The following is a 12,771-nucleotide window of genomic DNA, read 5'->3' as shown; positions in this document are numbered from 1 at the left end:
CCGCCCGCCCCCCCCCCCCCACCCCATGGGCACATCTGCATCCACACCCTCACCTCGTGCCTGTTCCCTGAAGATGGCATCGGAGCCCAGGATCCAGGATCGCCTCCAGGGTGGCCAAGCACTCCCCTGTTGCTTTAAGATGGGGACAGTGCCCCCAACCTCTGGACCTCTGAGGGCACCTTTGTCGCCCAGCCTCTGACCACACCCTTGGTCCCCTGGCATTGGTGCGTTGGAAGGGTTCACAGATTTTGTTGATCTGAGAATCTGAAAAGCACAAGAAAGGAACAGTAAGGCTGGGGAATCCAGGAAGATGTCTTTAGGAAAGTGGCATCTGAGCTGGATCTAAAACTGGAATATGGAGTCTTGGGGGGAGTCCTGAGAAAGGAAAGGCATTCCTCCTCCTCTACAGACCACCAAGGGGATGTATGCACCTGAAAGAAATGGGGGCGGGGCAGATGCTAGCTAGGCCTTGGGCCTTCGAAGAGCAACTTTGTAGGACGGGGTCTTTGCATCTGGTGGGTGTGGCAGAATTGGGAGAGAACCACCCAGAAGCAGAAGATTCCCGCTTCTTTTGTCTAGTAGGGAGGGAGGGAGTGTTCAGTTCTGGGGACCACATTCCCCAGCCTGGTATCTAAGGGGGTCCGCATAATGAGTCCCCACCGCAGACAGGTGAGTAGAAGTGATGTGTGCCACTTCCGTGTCAAGGTGGTCGGGAGGAGAATGCCTTCTTTGCTCGTGTTCAGGCCAAGCACTGGTGCCCAGTGCGGCAGAACTGTCAACTTGGAGCTGGTTAGAGATGCAGTTCTCAGGCCCCACCCCAGACCTACAGGACTGAAAACTCTGGCAGGGGACCAGTGATGTGTGTTTTACCAAGCCAGAAAGAGAGACGCTGGAACACAGAGCCAGAGAATGAGGGTAAAGATCCAGTGTCTAAAACAATAAATCTCACTTGCCTTCTCCCAGTGGGAGCGCAGATGTCTGTTAACGAAGTGGGGGGCGCCTGGGTGGCTCAGTGCGTTAAGTGTCTGCCTTTGGCTCAGGTCATGACCCCAGGGTCCTGGCATCTGGCTCCCTGCTTAGTGGGGAGTCTGCTTCTCCCTCTCCCTTTGCCCCTCCCCTGGCTTGTGCACTCTCACACGCTCTCTCTCTCTCAAATAAATAAAAGTCTTTAAAAAAGAAAAGAAAAAGTGGAGGGGGGGGCAGCAGCAAGTGGAAGAAGCAGGAGAGAAGGAATATTTCTCTTGCCCTAAGTTCATTCTTGCTCCCTTTTCTGGTCTCTCAGGCTGGGATGCCTGACCCCATCCTTCCAGGTGGGCAGGGCACAGCCAAGGTCGTGTGTGTGGCCTTGGCAGGTGACTGGGGCATCAGGCTGGGATGCTTTCGGGGCTCCAGCCTTGCTGCCTGTTCCTACTGTGTGGCTCTCTACAGGGTCAGGGGATGCCAACCAGAACTGGAGGAAAGGGCATCTGAGCAGGAGTGGGAGGTCGGAGGAGAGGCCCGGTGTGAGACTCGAAAATAGGAGGGGGGGTGGGCTGGGGTCATCACGGGGCCACCAGGATGCCCAAGGGGCAGCATCAGGCACAGAAATGGGAGGTAGCCTGCTGAGTCCCAAGAGCAAGCCTGACTCAAGCGATCAATGACCCAGTCCTTGTAGAAACTAACTTATGTATAAATTCCGGGAAGATTTTTGCGACCGCAGTCCATGCCCCAGCTCACAATCCCCACCTGGACCCATGTCTTATTAAGTTCACAGACCAGGGGCCCCCCAGAGTCTCCCTGGAGAAAGAGAAAGAAACAAACACAGGAATGGAAGGGAATCAACATCAGAACCGGCTGTTGGGGAGATGGGCACACAAGGGCCTTCCCTGGGACTCCCCTCCCCCAGGCATCCACCAGCCCTAGGTTCCTGGGAGTATTTGAGAGTTGAAAACTAAGTGAAAACCTTAACAGCCTCTGAGAAATACTCCTCCTTCCCAGGTGCTCACGGATGCACACAGATATATAGCCGGGGGCCCCAGGGCAGCAGTAATGTCTTAAAATCCTCTTTGAATGTCCCTGTTCCTCCATTACCCCTGACCTGCCCCCCATGGTCCTCTCCAAGCCTCCCATGACCCAGCAACCAAACAGGTACCCCCAGCACAGTCCACAGCCTCCAGAGCCCTCCTCCAGCACTAAGGCTCATATCTATTCTGATTGGCCAGTCCCAGGCCTCCACAGATGTGAAATATTTTGAGTATCAACCCTGCACGGGAAGATCCCATAATCCTCTCCCCCAACCTGAAATTCCCCCTGACCTTAAACCCACATACCCAACCCCACACTGTCCCAGACATCCCACAGACACCCCAACGGATGCAGAACCCGGCATGTCCTTTCCCAGACCTGCTCAGGGGCCACCGCCCCCCACCAACCAGCTCAGACAGAAACACAGAGCCGTCCAAACCTCTCCCTTGCCTCCACCCTCCCAGCAGTCAGGAACCAACCTCAGACACATCCCCTTCACCCCCTCACTTCCCCAGGTCCCGCTCGGGACTCCGCGTCATCACCTAGATGATGGACGCAAACACCTAGCCTACAGTCCTGCCCGGATGGCATCGAGAAACTCGGCCCAGCGCCCCAGGCAACGCGGAACCCGACTCCAGCCCTCTTCTCTGGTCCCCTCATTGCTCCAGGCCTGGAAGGTGGGCCCTACACGTGACAAGTTCCCTCACACCTCGGAGCCACCGTCCGTGCTGCTCCCCCTCCCTACAGTGCTGTTCTCCTCTTTCCAAGAAATCCTAAGACTCATCCTCTGAGTCCAGGCTCAAACGCCCCCTCCTCCAGAAGGCACTCGATGTGGGAAGAAGAGGGAAGGCCAGGTTCTGCCCATGAATGTTCTTCACTAAGGAGTGAAAGGAGGTGGTGGCAGGTCACCCAGGCCCTGGCACCTGGGAATGAGGAAGCTTGTGGGGGGACCATCCTCACCACAGAGGCCACAACAGAGCCACGAACTGACCTTGCAGACTCTCTTCCCTTGCTGACAGCCGCAGATCACCCCCTTTCTTCACTAGGTTGCACCGTGATCGTAACTGTGTCCACACTGTGTCGTTACATTTCTTCTATTGAGGGATGAGTTGCTCGGTCTGCTGAAGATGAATGGACACCGGAGCTGGAGTGACAAAGACGAAGTTAGGGTCTGCGTGAGGGGACAGCACAGTAGCCCCCGAAACCCACTCTGTTGTCCCCTCAGAGGTAGTCAGGGCAATGGATGCTGTCCTATTGACAGGGGGGACCTGAGGCAGTGGTGGCAAGGAGAGAGGCGGAGGGGAGAAAAGCCATGACAGGAGCAGGAGGGACCCCTCAGGACAGAAAGAGTCCAGGCCTTCCCAACCGGAAGTGAAAGGCAAGTGTCACCCTTGAGTACCAAGAGTAAGTGACAGGTGTCCTGTGCCGGTCAGACTCGCAGACTCTCAGACAGGGAGTACCCCCAAAGATCCCGGTCCAGCCTCTTCCCTGAGATAGGAGGCCCTCCAGCCTCACCAGGAGGGTTGCTCTGAGAAGGTCCCTCCCTACAAAGCAGGGACTTCCACGGAGGGACAGCTCTGGATGTCAGCCAGCTCATCCCCCCTGGAGCTGAAATCCACACTGGACAGAACCCACCATCCCTGGCACCCAAGCCCCGAGGTGCCATTCCAACATTCCAACAATTCTTTTTTTTTTTTTTTAAGATTTTTTGGTAGGAGAAACCTGGGTAGCTCAGTCGTTAAGTGTCTGCCTTCAGCTCAGGTCATGATCCCAGGGTTCTGGGATCCAGCCCCACATCGGGCTTTCTGCTGAGCAGAAGGCCTGCTTCTCTCTCTCCCACTCCCCCTGCTTGTGTTCCCTCTTACTGTGTCTCTCTCTGTCAAATAAATAAGTAAAATATTGAAAGATTTTTTTTTTTATTTGAGAGAGAGTGAGAGCATAAGTGGGGGGAAGGGCAAAGAGAGAAGGAGAAGCAGACTCCCCACTGAGTGCGGGGCTCAATCCCAGGACCCCGAGACTATGACCTGAGCCACAGTCAGACGTTGCCACCCAGACACCCCTCATTAAGCAATTCTTACTGAGGTTCCGTTACTCCGGGCCGTCCTCCCCCTCCTCCCTTGCCCGTCTGCTAAAGAATCAGCCTCCCTGTCCCTTGTGGAACAGCCTGCGGGCCAACGCCAGCCCACCAGCCTGCCCCTCGGCTCCCCACCTACCTGTCACACTTCCCGCCACTCGGCTCCAGCGAGTCACCCAGCGCTCTGTCCCACTTTCCACGTGGCACGCCCTTTCAGGGAGACGCACAGGCTGGATGTATGAGGAGTAATTCACAGAGAAGGCCAGCAAAACGAGGGTGGCGTCACGTCTCAACTTCTCCTCGTAAAAGCGATGGCACACAATGTCTTGCACGGGAACCACCGGTGTTGTTTCGGAACGAAAATGTAACAACTTGTCTCCCAGCCTCACTGTATACTCCTCCTGGCTGTGGGAAGAGGACATGCCCTTCGCAGAAATCCCGAAGCGTCTGCACTCCCCTTCCACATTTTCCAAGTTTGTCCCAGCCTGGTCTTGTCTCCTCAGCCAGCATCTGGCACCTGCCTGCCTGCAAAGCACATCCGGTCTCCAGACCCTAATTACGCCAGCGGGTGCTTCTCCAGGTGAGGCCCCAAGACTACCAAAGCAGCCCCCCGAAACTTGGTGGACATGTGCATTCTGGGTCTCACTCCAGACTGAATAAAACCTAGGGGGCTGTGACTCCTTTTCAGAGGAAGAAGAGGAAGTTTGGGGAAGGGGACAGGAGCAGCTCCAGGTCACAGAGCCTGCTGGGGCCAAGCCTGGAGCCCCAGACACTCACTCAATTATGCAGTGGGCAGCGGTCAACACCTACCGACTGGCAATGAGGAAGCCTCCACATATGTGTCTATCCCGGGCCTGCAGGCTCACCTGCCAAGGCCACTTCTTGTCTGGGACCGGTGATCCACCCACTATCCTCATAGACCTCTGGCCGCATCCTGGTTGGCTCACTAAAGAGAAAGGATGGGAGGTGAAGCTAGAGGCTCCTTTCCCCCCTCCTCCCACCGCCGGTCCCTGGGCACCCATCATTGTGCAGATGCAGGTTTCCTCTCCAACACTTCAAGATAGAGTCTGACCCTTCTAGCTCCTGGGGGGAGTAGCTTCCCCTCTGGCCTCCCAGGCAGACCTCTTCAGACCTTCCCAGAAGCAGTACCTTGAAGAGGGAACGTTTCAGATACAGTGGTCTGGCTGGATTCCACTGTGAGCGTTAGAGGCCCTGCCCCTGTTGTAGATGTTGGGGTGGGCGGTGACTCCAGGGGCCGTGGTGGCGAGGGCGCCTCTGGGCTTGCCAGGGTCATTGCAGAATCCTCACTGGGGCCCTAACGCTCACCTGGCAAAGATCAGTGAGGCAGGAGCTGGCCCCCAGCATACCCCCTGGCCTTGCCCCTTTAGCCGGCACCGACATCAAACACGCTCCACAACCCCCCGCCCCCACCGGACCCCACTGAGCACTGGCTGGAAGAGCAGAAGCCAGAGCCGAGGCCCAGGGGGCCACCCCGGGATGCCACGGACCCACCTGTGAGGCAGCCCTCTCGACGCGCCCCCTCGCGGCAGACCGCGGCCCTGCGCTCATGTTGGCGGACCCAGGGGCGGGGGGCACAATTCCCACCGAGTGGCATCTCCAGGATTCCCGCCTCCTGGTTATTCAACCGAAAACAATCTTCAAGCTCCTCGGGTGCTTGAAGATGTCATTGCTTGCATCGACCTTAAAATAGAGATCTTCTGGATCCGAAGCCCCCAGAGTAACCTAATCACTGGAGCCCTTAAAAGGACGAGGACATGCTTCCTACACAACAGAGGGCGAGAAACAAAAGGGAAGTACGGTAAATAGAAAACACAAAACCAAAGAGCAGTATCGAGTCCTAATACGATGGTATTTGCAGTTAAGTATGAACAGATTGGACACAGCAGACAAACAAGAACTTTCACGTTGGTAGAAAAAAATAAGGTCCCGAAATAGACTCTCCAAGATACTAGATACTAAAAAAAGAGAGGAAGATACATCGGAAATAAAGGAATAGGAATGAAATACCAGACAAATCTGATGCAAAGGAAAGGTGGGATAGTAATTTTCTATCAGATCATAGGATCAAAGGCAAAGATTATGCCAGGGAGGGAGGCACCTGAGTGACTCAGTCAGCTGAGTCTGCAGCTCTCAGTTTCAGCTCAGATCATGACCTCAGGGTTGTAAGAGCCCCGTTTGGGCTCCACACTCAGCACGGAGTCGGCTGAAATTCTCTCTCTTCCTCTCCTTCTGCCTGTTCCCCTGCTGGCGTGCTCTGTCCTGTTTAATTAATTGATTAATTAAAAGATTCCATTAGGGACAGAGAGATTTATATACAGTAAAAATAAGAAATAATTAAAAAGAAGCAATGAGGAGCCCTTAACAGGTTAAAACAACAACAACAAAAAAAAACAGTTGACCAACTTCATGGGAAACCAGAGTTTTTGAAACATTCCTTTTAAGAAGCCAACAGGCAAAATTAAGCAAAAATTACAGGATATTTGGCTATGACCACTGATAAGCTTTCTTTTAAAGATTTATTTATTCATGAGAGAAAGAGAGAGGCAGAGGTAGAGAGAGAAGCAGGGTCCCCACTGAACAGGGAGCCTGATGTGAGACTTGATCCCAGAACCCCAAGAGCATGACCTGAGCCGAAGGCAGACACTCAACCGACTGGGCCACCCAGGCACTTCACCACTGATAATCTTGATCTGATAGCAGTATGATGAATTTTACTACTACAAACAGAGAACATTCATTCTCATTGAGTACATAAGAAACATTCAGAATGAAGGTCACAAATGAAGACCAGTAAACTCTAGGAATCAAGATCTATAGCTTCTATTCCTGAGCCTCACAGCTCTAATACCAAACTCAACTACTGCAAAAAATCCTGTAGTTCTGCAACAAAGACAAAAGCCTAGAAAATGGTCCTCCTGTTAAAAAGAAAATCATAGGGGTGCCTGGTTGAGCATCTGACTCTTGATTTTGGCTCAGGTCCTGATCTCAGTGTGGTGGGATCAAGCCCTAGGTGGGCTCCACATCTCCGTGCTCAGGGAAGAGTCAGCTAGAGATTCTCTCTCCCTTTGCCCCTTCTCCAATCTCCTGCTCTCTAAATAAATAAATAAATAAAATCTTAAAATTAAAAAAAAAAATGGAGTGGCACCTCCATGGCTCAGTGGGTTAAGCCTCTGCCTTCGGCTCAGGTCAGGATCTCAGGGTCCTGGGATCGAGCCCCGCATCGGGCTCTCTGCTCAGCAGGGAGCCTGCTTCCCTTCCTCTCTCTCTGCCTGCCTCTCTGCCTATTTGTGATCTCTGTCTGTCAAACAAATAAATAAAATCTTGGGGGAAATCATGAGAGAGGTACCTGGTTGGCTCAGTCGGTAGAGCATGGAACTCTTGATCTCAGTGCCGTGAGTTCCAGCCCCACGTTGGATGTAGAATTTACTTTAAAATAAAATAAAATAATTTTTAAAAAGGAAATCATGAGAAACATAATTCCAGTTTAAAGATTACTAACAATGAAAGCATTACATGAAATATCGCATGGCAGCTATTGTAGTCCTAGCAAGTAATGTAAAGCTTCAACCATATCAGAAAATAAAAAAGACTGGGGTGCCTGGGTGGCTCAGTGGGTTAAGCCTCTGCCTTCGGCTCAGGTCATGATCCCAGGGTCCTGGGATTGAGCCCCGTATCGGGCTTTCTGCTCAGGAGGGAGCCTGCTTCCCCCTCTCTCTCTGCCTGCCTCTCTGCCTACTTGTGATCTCTGTCTGTCAAATAAATAAATAAAAATTTTTTTAAAGATTTTATTTATTTATCAGAGAGAGGGGGAGAGAGCGAGCACAGGCAGACAGAGTGACAGGCAGAGGCAGAGGGAGAAGCAGGCTCCCTGCGGAGCAAGGAGCCTGATGTGGGACTCGATCCCAGGACGCTGGGATCATGACCTGAGCCGAAGGCAGCTGCTTAACCAACTGAGCCACCCAGGCGTCCCTAAATAAATAAAATCTTAAAAAAAAAAAAAAAGAAAAGAAAAGAAGAAGAGAAAAAGCTCATTAACAAATGAGCTAAATATACAGCTCAGAAAGTGAAAACTGTCAATGGAGTAATCCCCACAACAGGGCTCAGGAAAAAGGAAAGAACAGCGATGGGTGGCTCAGTGGTTAAGCCTCTGCTTTCGGCTTATGTCATGGTCTCAGGGTCCTGGGATTGAGCCCCACACTGGGCTCTCAGCTCATCGGGGAGCCAACCCCCCCCCCACCTGCTTGCTTCTCTGCTTGCCTCTCTGCCTGCTTGTTATCTCTCTTTCAAATAAATAAAATTAAAAATAAATAAATTAAAAATCTTGTGGCACCTGGGTGACTCAGTGGGTTAAAGCCTCTGTCTTCAGCCTGGGTCAGGATCTCAGGGTCCTGGGATCCGGTCCCGCATTGGGCTCTCTGCTCAGCGGGGAGCCTGCTTCCCACCCCCCTCTCTCTGCCTGCCTCTCTGCCTACTTGTGATCTCTGTCTGCCAAATAAATAAATAAAATCTTAAAAAAAAAAAAAAAGAACAGAAAGAAACAGCAGCAGAAGTCAATAGAGACAAAATTATAAAGAAAGTGAACACAATCAGAATTTTGTTCTCTGAAAAGCTTAATAAGAGACAACATTCTAGGAAGAATGAATAAAAGAAAGACAAAAATACAGAATAAAGGGAAGGAACTTCAAGATATTACCGATATTTTCTTTTAATTATAGAAAAATATGATTAAATGCATGTGCTCACTTGTCCTTCTGGCCAAGATAGATGACCAAGGATTTCCCTTCCCACCTGAACAACAAAAGATGGGCGAAAATACGAAACGATCGTTTTCAGGACACTGGATGCCAGGCCCCCAAGGGCAGGACCACTGATAGTTAGAAACCAAATGGGGTGAGTTCTATCATGGCTCTGCTTGCGGCCTTCAGAGCATTTCCGGGCCACAGTTCAGAGAAGGGGAACCTAGGCAGAACCCCAGAGACTCCCTGAAGTGAGCAAGTAAAGCTATGAGGTTGGGGGGCAAGGCATCTATGCAGAGAACTAACGGGGGACGGGAGGGGACATAGAGAACTCCAGAGATCCGCAGACACTCCCCCTTGAGTACTCCCCCATGCACGGATCAGTGAGTGGGGGTTGGGGGGGACTATCTGTAACAAGAGAGATAAGCACTTGAAAGGATTAGAAATAACAATGCCCAGTATTCACCAGGGCTCAGGAACAGTGCCTGTTTCCATCAGCCAGATTGGGAAGAACCCAAGACTCAGAGCACTGGGTAGCATGTTCAGAAAGGTCTTGTCTCAGGCGGGGCACCTGGGTGGCTCAGTCCATTAAGCGTCTGCCTTAGGCTCAGGTGATGATCCCAGAGTCCTAGGATCAAGTCCCACCAAGTCCAGCTTCCGGCTCCCTGCTCAGCAGGGAGTCTGCTTCACCCTCTGCCCATCCCCCTTGATCATGCTCTCTCTCTTTCTCTAATAAATAAATAAAATCTAAAGGAAGGAAGGAAGGAAGGTAGGTCGGTCTTGTGCAATAGTAAATAACAGTTCCTAGACTTAGAAGTGTTCCAGTCCTAACAGCTCTTTAAAGCGAGCTCTGAGAATATCCATTTCTAAATAATTTTGCTGCATCCCAAATAAAGCTTGAGAAAATGTCTAGTAAAATAGCAAACATCTAGGTAAAAGTCACAGTGTCTGGTATACAATCAAAGAATACCCAGCACTCAAGGAGCATGAAAATATAATGCATAATGAGAATAATCAGTCAATCCAAAGCAACCCAGAACTGACAGGTGTTAAAAATCACTGGGAGGTGGGGCGCCTGGGTGACTCAGTGGGTTAAAGCCTCTGCCTTCCGCTCAGGTTCATGATCCCGGGGTCCTGGGATCGAGCCCCGAGTCAGGCTCTCTGCTCAGCGGAGAGCCTGCTTCCTCCTCTCTCTCTGCCTGCCACTCTGCCTACTTGTGATCTCTGTCTGTCAAATAAATAAATAAATAAATCTTAAAAAAAAAAGAAAAGAAATAATGGCCCAACATTTTTCCAAATTTAATAAAAACGATGACCTCGGAGATCCTGGCAGCTCAATGAATGCGAAACAAGTGAAACTGGACCAAGCACAACCTCAGGAAGTGGCTCCAAACCAATGATAATGTGAAGGGAAGCGTGACAGTAGATGCCTCATCAGAAACAAGGCGAGAGCCGATCTCAGCTGAGGTAGACAGGGCGACGCCATGCCTTCTAGCTTCAGCTCTCACAGGGTAACCCATGTCCTGCTCCCCGTCTATCGTGTGCCGTATCGTTCCATTTTTGTGTGCTTTTTTTTCTGCTGCTGATTTTGCTGTTTAAAACGATCCTCAAGCATATTTCTTAGGGGCTATCTCGGGTCGCTAAGGACTCCGGGCTGTGATGTGCGTCGCAGAGAAAACACATGTTAGGTGAGCTTCGTGCAGGCACGAATGACCCTTCTGCGGGCCCTGAGTTCAATGATAGTGAATCAACAGAGTGTGTTAAATGAGGTGTCTTTAGCCAGAAACCAACAGAAAATAAAGTCACATATTGACCCCCTGATGACAAAGTTGTGCGGCTCCTGTCCTGTGAATCTCCTTCTGCATTTCCCTGAGGACTGGTTGTTAGGTATTTGTTAATTCAGTGCTCATGGCTACTTAATAGAACATACAAACCAAAAAAAGGAAGAAAAAAGAAAGCCATGTTATTTTTAGCAACTGAGTTTGGGGTGGTTGGTTAGGCAGCAATAGGGAACTGAAACCCTTATTGAAACTCATGTCCCTTGTTGGTCTGGCCAGGTGTCTCCGATGGGGTTCCCCGGAAGCAGGAACTGTAGCCGAGGGTCTGTGTGGAGGAGGGCTCTCGGGAGGTACGCGGGGAAGGGAGCAAGGGAGGCAGAACTGGGCAATGGGCGAAGCTGAGCTACAGTGCATTTGCAACTGAGTCTCAACTGATCCTCTAAGCAGCCCTGCCAAGTTGGCCCCAAGTGAGGCAAGAAAGCCAAGCACCTGCCCTGGGCTGCACCTGTACAAAGCTGGGATCCTCAGTGTGTCCGTTCCCACCGCCAAGTGCAGCTTTTGTGAGGGCTGAAGCTAAGGTAGTATTTTCCGGAGCTGGGAGAATGACATAATTTCTCTGCAAGAGGTGTGTGGGGGTCGTGGCAACACCAGCTGTCCCCTAGGGGTACCACTTCTGGTTGACTCCTGAGTCCTTCTGACATGATCCTGGCCATTTGGATGACTTCCTTGCTATCTGGTTCGACGCGACATTTCCGTCTCCTCGGACACATTCCCTGCCCCACACCTGGACGTTTTGCAGACCGCTTTCCCAAGAGGCACTGATTTCTTTGGGATCCCCCATGGTCTTGTATTTCAAGACCGTGATCTGGGCCCTAGGAATGGTCATTGCAAGATGTAGCTTCCTTCTTATGACCAGAAACCCCCAGCGCTATTTGTTTTGTTTCTTTTTAAAGTCTAATATTTTCAGGAGAACTCATTGCTTGCCCCTCAACCTCCTTCTTGGCTCATGTCATCTATGTCTTTCAGAGGCTCTGCCCAGCCACCAAGCCCCTGACCCGAGTAAGGGTCATCCTACCGACGGGCTCTCCCCTTCCGCCTGCAGTCCCCATCTTCTTCATGGCCGCAGCCCAGTGCCTGTTCACAAAAGGTATTGCATATTGGTCGGGAAGACAAAAAGTGGCTGCCACTTCCTTGGCAGTCGGCGCGCCGCTCTCGGGGAGACTCTGCCTAGCTTTTGGGGCAGCCAGAGGCGGATCCTCAGGAACTAAACCACAGGACTAAATTCCTGTCTCCGTCCCCAGCAAGAACCACAGTCTAATATCAGCGTGCCATGCGGCATCCCATCTGGACCATAAATTTCCAGAGCGGTATGTTCCTGCAGCCGCGGCTGGGACTCCGGGCTAGCCCCTTGTGGGATTCTCTCTTTGCCTTTACTGTCTTTACTGAATTTAGCTGTAACTGGCTGGGCTTTGCAAAGCAGAGTGTCCCACACGGGCCTCCCTCAGACAGCAGGTGGGGCGATCGCAGACTGCCCACTGAGGTCCTGGATAACTGGGAGCTTTAGCACTGAGCATTTTTGGAAGGACGGGTAGGCGAGAGAGGCTGGGGGAGAATCGGCAGCCAGTACCAGGTGACTGTGGGACGCAAGACCTGGTGATTGGGAAAAAGAAACTGTACACACACACACACACACACACACACACATGAGCCAGGGCCCCCCACCTGCCTTTTCCTTGTGGGGAGCTCTTTGGGCTCAAGGCGTCCTGACACCCCGCCCAGCCCATAGTGTCTCCTCAAGGCATGTCCATCACAGGGCAGCAAAGGGGAGGCATGAGGCTGTGTGAGTGGGCCACACCCCCGTCTCTGACCTCTTGCCCCTGCCACCCCGCTCCTGACTACAGAGGCTGCCACACTCAACTACAATACTTCCAACCACAGAGATGCTGGTGGCTCTAACAGGAGGACAGGCAGAAGGACCCACTGGCTAAGGCCATCCATCAGATCTGTATCAAGGTAGACAAGTGCCCCGCCTCTGACCCTAGAATCCTAGAGTTTACTGGATGCCAGGAAGTGTGTTCGAAGCAACATACTTCTCTACAGAGTATGTCATAGGCAAGCCCACAACTTTCAGGAAACCAGAACTTAGAGTGAACAGGAA

Source organism: Mustela putorius, unplaced genomic scaffold, assembly GCF_011764305.1.
Source record: "Mustela putorius furo isolate JIRA1106 unplaced genomic scaffold, ASM1176430v1.1 tig00000095_pilon_pilon_pilon, whole genome shotgun sequence".
In the NCBI taxonomy this organism is placed as follows: Eukaryota; Metazoa; Chordata; class Mammalia; order Carnivora; family Mustelidae; genus Mustela; species Mustela putorius.
This window is presented reverse-complemented; position numbering follows the sequence as displayed.